Source organism: Lonchura striata, chromosome 1, assembly GCF_050655825.1.
Source record: "Lonchura striata isolate lonStrDom1 chromosome 1, ASM5065582v1, whole genome shotgun sequence".
NCBI lineage: Eukaryota > Metazoa > Chordata > Aves > Passeriformes > Estrildidae > Lonchura > Lonchura striata.
The window spans coordinates 112635584-112641583 of NC_140703.1; positions in this window are offsets into that span (position 1 = coordinate 112635584).

Below are 6000 nucleotides of genomic sequence, written 5' to 3' on the forward strand. Positions count from 1 at the left end.
TTTCCATTCCAATGACTGCCTAGGTTACTTTTGGTTCTCCAAACCCCCACAGTTACAAAGACACTCTTATTTCCTTTGCTGCCAGTCAGGGCTCGCTAGCAGAAATTCAGGAGTAAGGCTGAGCTGGGATTTGCAGAAACAAGGGTGAATTGGTGCAGTGGGGTCCAGTTTTTAATAGAAGTTATTGAAATGGAGGTGTCAGGATGAAAGTGTTTTCCAAGAGAGGATGCATCCAATCCATCTATGTCATAGGAGATACAACTGCCACCTGTCTGGGTTTTCTTGATCTTGTCTCATTTTCTGACTGGAAATATCACTCCTTCTGGACTGCTGAACATTGAGAAATTCAGGCCAAATGGGCATGCATTTTTCAGATTTTGTCTGGACAGAGTTTCTGGGCAGAGAAAGAAGGTACAGCTGGTAAATCTGAATCCTAGGCAGATGTTCTGCCCAAGCATGGTGAAGATGGATAAAGGCCCATGAGCATGCAGTATCCTGCATGGACACACTCATTTCTGCTCAGGACATCTCTGGCAGACTTGTGGAAATCCTAGCAGAGACATAGTTGAGACTGTGGGCACTAAAAAATAGTGAAATAAAGATGGGAGAGCATTCACTGTGCCACTCTCCAGCTAAATTATGTCTTTGGTCATGTGTTGGCTTTGATTTTGCACTGAAACCTGGGGCACACTGCTCAGGTGTCCCTGTCCTGGTGGCCTCCTGTTTGCTGTTGGTCAGCAGCAGCTGTGGAGCACAACTTGGATGTGTCAACAGCTGTTACACGAGTGCATTTCCTGCACAAAATGGAAGAAAGTATAATGCCCAAGGACATACCACAGAATCACAGAATAATGAGGTTGGAAGAGACCTCTAAGATCATCAAGTCCAACCTATGCCCTAACACCACAACTAGACTATAGCACCAAGTGCCATGTCCAGTCTTTTTTTAAACATATGCAGAGATGGTGATTCCACCATCTCCCTAGGAAGACAATTCCAGTATTTTATTATTCTTTCAGTAAAAATTTTTTTCCTGATATCCAACCTGTACCTTCCCTGATGCAACTTGAGACATGGTAGGGCTTTGATTTCTTTTTATTTTTTTAAAAGTTATATAAACCTATAGGGGGTGCCCATATTTCCTTAAGACTGCAGAGGAATGGCTGGCATTTTTCTTTTCCCAAGGGGCTGGGGTTTTTTCTTAGACATTAAGAAAAAGGAAAAAAAAAAAAAAAGAAGAATGTTCTCAGCCATCTGTCAGCATTCCATTAGTACACAAGTCCTTGGCAGTAGGGAGAAGAAGAGCTTTTAGCAGGTTCTGAGGTGGATGGTGGGGCAGAAGCAATGCTCGTTGGCTTGAGGCAGTGGCAGTATTTCATGTCAGGTTGGAGCTACTCCTTCAGCAGCAGCCACTTTGATGCTTCTTGCTCTTCCCTGCCTTTTGACTGAAATTTTTCTTTGCATACAATGCAGAGCTGTGGAACAGGTGAGATCCCACTTTTCCTGACAATATCTGGTTATTTCCCAAACAGAAAGCTGCTTTCCAAGACAACCTCACCGTGTGATCTTGAAATGCTTTGCAGAACTTGCCTCACTGATACATTGCTTGTCTCACCAGAAATCTGTGATTATATCCTTTTAGCAGACTCAGGAGCAGCTAGAAAGCAGTGGGGCTGTCCTCTCCAAGCAGCCCTGGCCAGCTTGCCTCCCTAACATGTTTTAATAACACTTTAGATGCCCCTGTCCACACTGTGGAAAAATTCTGTGAAAAATGGAAAAGTATGATCAGCTTAAATTATGGTCTACAGTGACAGGATGGGGAAAGAGAAGCTGGTTTTTTTTTTTTTTTTTCTATTTACATTGTGCTTCGTGGAGACAGCAAAGCTTTACCCGGACTCGCTTGAATAATGAGCCACTAAACAGAGAGCTGCATATCACTCAACAAACAGCTCCTCGCAGAATTCGTGTTAATTATGCCACTCCTTCTGATTAGATTCAGCTGATTTCTCACTCACAAGGCTCGGTGCGAGGCTCAGCGGTGCCTGGTGGCAACAGCAGTGACACATCCGTGTGGCACCGTCATTAGATAGCCTGAGACCTTCCCATGGCCATTCCCTGCAAACCAACCCCGCTGCCACGCAGGGAAGGGCTGAGCTCCTGGAGAAGCTGTGCCTGATCTGCAGGGCAGATTGGCAGCAGAGAATGGCCAGAGAGGGAGATCTCCTTCCCAAAGATGAGCACAACTCCCTAGAGCTGGAGAATGGCTGTGAAACTTTATTCTCCTTACAGATTTCATGATGTGGACATTGGCAATTAGAGCTTTCTTGGCTTTTCTTCACTTTTTGACTGCAACTGGGCAGGTGACAGATTCCATGTGGCTGAATGGCCACAATCCTGCAGGAAGAAGTAAGGAGGGAAGAGGAACAGGTTTTTCTGGGAACTCAGCATGGTGTCAAGGGAGCCCATGCTGATTCAGGCAACAGAATATAAGGAGAGTTTTAATCAAAAGAAAATGAAATTAAATGTTCAAATGCAGAGTGTTGGATTGGTACCTCTTACACCTTTTCACCCAGTAGTTCTGTGTTTAGTGTGATGGGAAGGGAAGGGAAGGGAAGGGAAGGGAAGGGAAGGGAAGGGAAGGGAAATGTTCTATGCACAGATTACTCAAGAGCCTCATCAGCCCTTTCCCTGACATGCAGAAAGGTAACTTTTCTGTCAGAACTAGAGTAGGCAGCCCTTAACACATTGATCATGAAGTGACTTTGGCTTTTTCTGACCCAGTTGCATCATTTTAACAAGGGAATGAAGAGCACTCCTCATGAAACCACAGGCTTCCCACTCAAGCTGTCTCGCCTGCGATGTTTAATATTCCACTCCGCTGACGATGGTTGCAGCGCTACGTGCAAGGACAGGAGGATCGAATGCCTGACACTTCCTCCACTTGAATTTTTCATTCTGGACGCCAATCATGCCCTGGCCCCACAGCGGGAGCAGCAGCCAAGGCAGCTTGTGCAAAAGGCCTGAAATGCCATGTTTTACAAGCTGAAATACGAAGTGATAACTTCAGGAAGTTTGTTCATGCTTTGGATTGGTGGCTGAGGGAGGAAGCAAGTGCATGGTTTCAGAATGAGTGAATTATTTAAGCCAGCAGTCCAGAAATGCAAAGGAGGGATGGCAGGCCTCTGGAAGAAGCTAAACTGGACTGTATTCCCTTGTCATTGACAACAACTGTGTGGGTGTTCTGAATGCTACCAAGTTCTGGGTTTTGACATGAAATTGTGCATTACCAGGAAAAAACATCTGCTCAAATTTTCTTCACCAACACTTCTGTAATTTAGCAACTTGCCAGTTGCATAATAAAATCAATCTGGGCATGTTGCCTTATGTTTGGCGCTTCGGTTTATTTACATTTTGCAAAGGTGCCCAAAGATCATTGGGCAATGACTGATGAGAAATTCACACTATTACTGCAGGTTCTTAGATTATTAGTCATTCTTGGACAACTGAGATAATGTCACACAAAAGCTGAGAAAGCCAGAGGGCTTTCTTAAATCTGCTTTTCTAAGCTAATGAGGTTTGTCTGTTTCCAGTGTACAGGTATTTTAATTATGTGCGACTATGAGACCTGGTAATACTTTTTGAACATGTTCACCAATTTAAAAGGGAAAAAATCTAACAGGAAGAGGGGAAAAGTTGTCAAGGATACAAATTTCAGCCAAATTAATTGAAACAGAGAGAGAAAAAGCTAATTTAAATCTACATGGGCGCGAGGAAAGGTCAAGAAGGAGAGAAGGAGTAAGAGAGACTATAAATGGAGAGACTATAAATGGCTATCTGTAAGGGAGGACTTGAGTTACAGTTCATATCTTAGCAAAACTGAAGTTGATCAAACTCAAACAAAACCCACAGTAAACTAGACTTCCTTTATTCCAATGCTTGGAGATATACTTGGGGTTTGAGCTTCTTTATGCAATTGCATTTTCCTGCAAAATATTCTTTACACATATTACACAGCTACATATAAAGGTGTTTTAAACAAGAGGGGTGGCTGGAATATTAAATGAACAAATTTAGAAGAGAGGGAGGCATTCCATTGTACCAACTGGACTTCACCATCTCACTTTCCTTGGCATCTAGAGAAAACTCCATTAGAAAAGCAAGAAAGCATGACAAAGTAAACTACAATTTTTTCCCTACTGAGAGCTTCAGGCATACAAATGAGTTCTTGCCAGATAGCAAGTGAGATTGTATCATTTCCAAATAACTGACTCGAAGAAAAAAGTAAAATGCAGGCACCTTGAGAATTCTCTCAGACTCAAAACTGCAGAGATCGTTTTGCAGAATTAAGCTTTGCTCTTGGATTACAAATGTTTGTGCCAAATTTCAGTTTCCGATGCTTTTGCCTGTGTGTGTGTAAGTGTGAAATTATTAATCCTTGAAAGCAGGGATTCATTATAACAGAGTTATTGACATTTTCTTGGCTCTAGCATTGCAGATGTGATGCTAAAGACAAGAAACATTCCCACTGTTTGATGAAGAGGGTACCCAGGAAACACCAGCAGTAATCATTCTCCAGGCAGAAGATGTTTTCTGTCATCTGGTTCTTGACAACTATAAATAAAGGGCTCAATCTGATTTTTATACACTATTTCTACACTCTAAGAGACAGAATGATATATCCCACAGTTTGCAATGGAAGCCATATAAGAAATGATGAGATTATAAACAAAGTATGCGTGCACCACAAACGTTTGTATTTTTAGCAGTGTTGTGAAGCAGAGTCTCACAACTACACTTGTGGGCCTTGGTTACTGCAGAAACACCATTTCTGGTACTGTAGCTGAAGTGTTTCAGAGAAATCTTGGAGGACAGGCAGAACATAAAATCAGTACTTGCTTGCCTGCATGAAAGAACCGCTATTAAAAGCCACCAAATATGAAATGCTTCCACTATTTTCTTTTCTCAGGTATGTCAAACTGATTTATTTGAAAGCAGAAATACAGAAAATACAGTGTGGTGCCCAGCTCCAGGCCTGCAAGATCTCTAAACAAAGCACCAGCACTCCTTGGGAGAGCAGGGGAGTTTAAGATCTCTGGCAGAGCACAGTCCTCCTCTGGAGCTCACAGCTGAGCTCTGCTCTCCTGCTGCTCTGAAACAAGGTGGGAGCCCACCAGGAAAGGCTCAGGAGACGTAACCAGTGAAACCTTCATTTTCAGAGGAAACAAAAACCATGGAATTGTCTTTGCTACTCAGTGTGATTCAGAGGGCCCTGAGCTCACAGTGGTGCAAGTCAAACAGCTTCAACAGCTTAACCCACCTGGGAAAGCCACTCAAGCTATTAGATTTTCACCAGCAGGACAACAATGATGCAGCTGTGCTGCTTCCCAGCCAGAGTCAGAATGACTGCCAGCACCTCTACAGTGAGCTCCAAGTAGTGGGTACCCTTCCCTTCCCTTCCCTTCCCTTCCCTTCCCTTCCCTTCCCTTCCCTTCCCTTCCCTTCCCTTCCCTTCCCTTCCCTTCCCTTCCCTTCCCTTCCCTTCCCTTCCCTTCCCTTCCCTTCCCTTCCCTTCCCTTCCCTTCCCTTCCCTTCCCTTCCCTTCCCTCCCCTCCCCTCCCCTCCCCTCCCCTCCCCTCCCCTCCCCTCCCCTCCCCTCCCCTCCCCTCCCCTCCCCTTCTGATGTTAACCAAAACTCCTCATATGCCCTTTACTTTTATTCTGTTGTTAACAGGAACTCTTCATATCCCAAATATTTTTGGTAATGACAAATCCCCTGTTATTATCAGGTCAGGGGAATTTGCCCTGCAAAAATAGCTTTTGCTGCAAGGCTGACAAAACATCTTTAGTGTAATCAAGACAGGTAACTCTAGGCCTGGACAACTGGGAGAAAGTGTAAAAAGTCAAGCCAGTTGTTTAATGACTGATAAGTAATTTCTGTGTACATCAAAGACAGATAACAGTGCTCATTTTCTCCAGGACTTTTGCAGCATGCTGCATCCT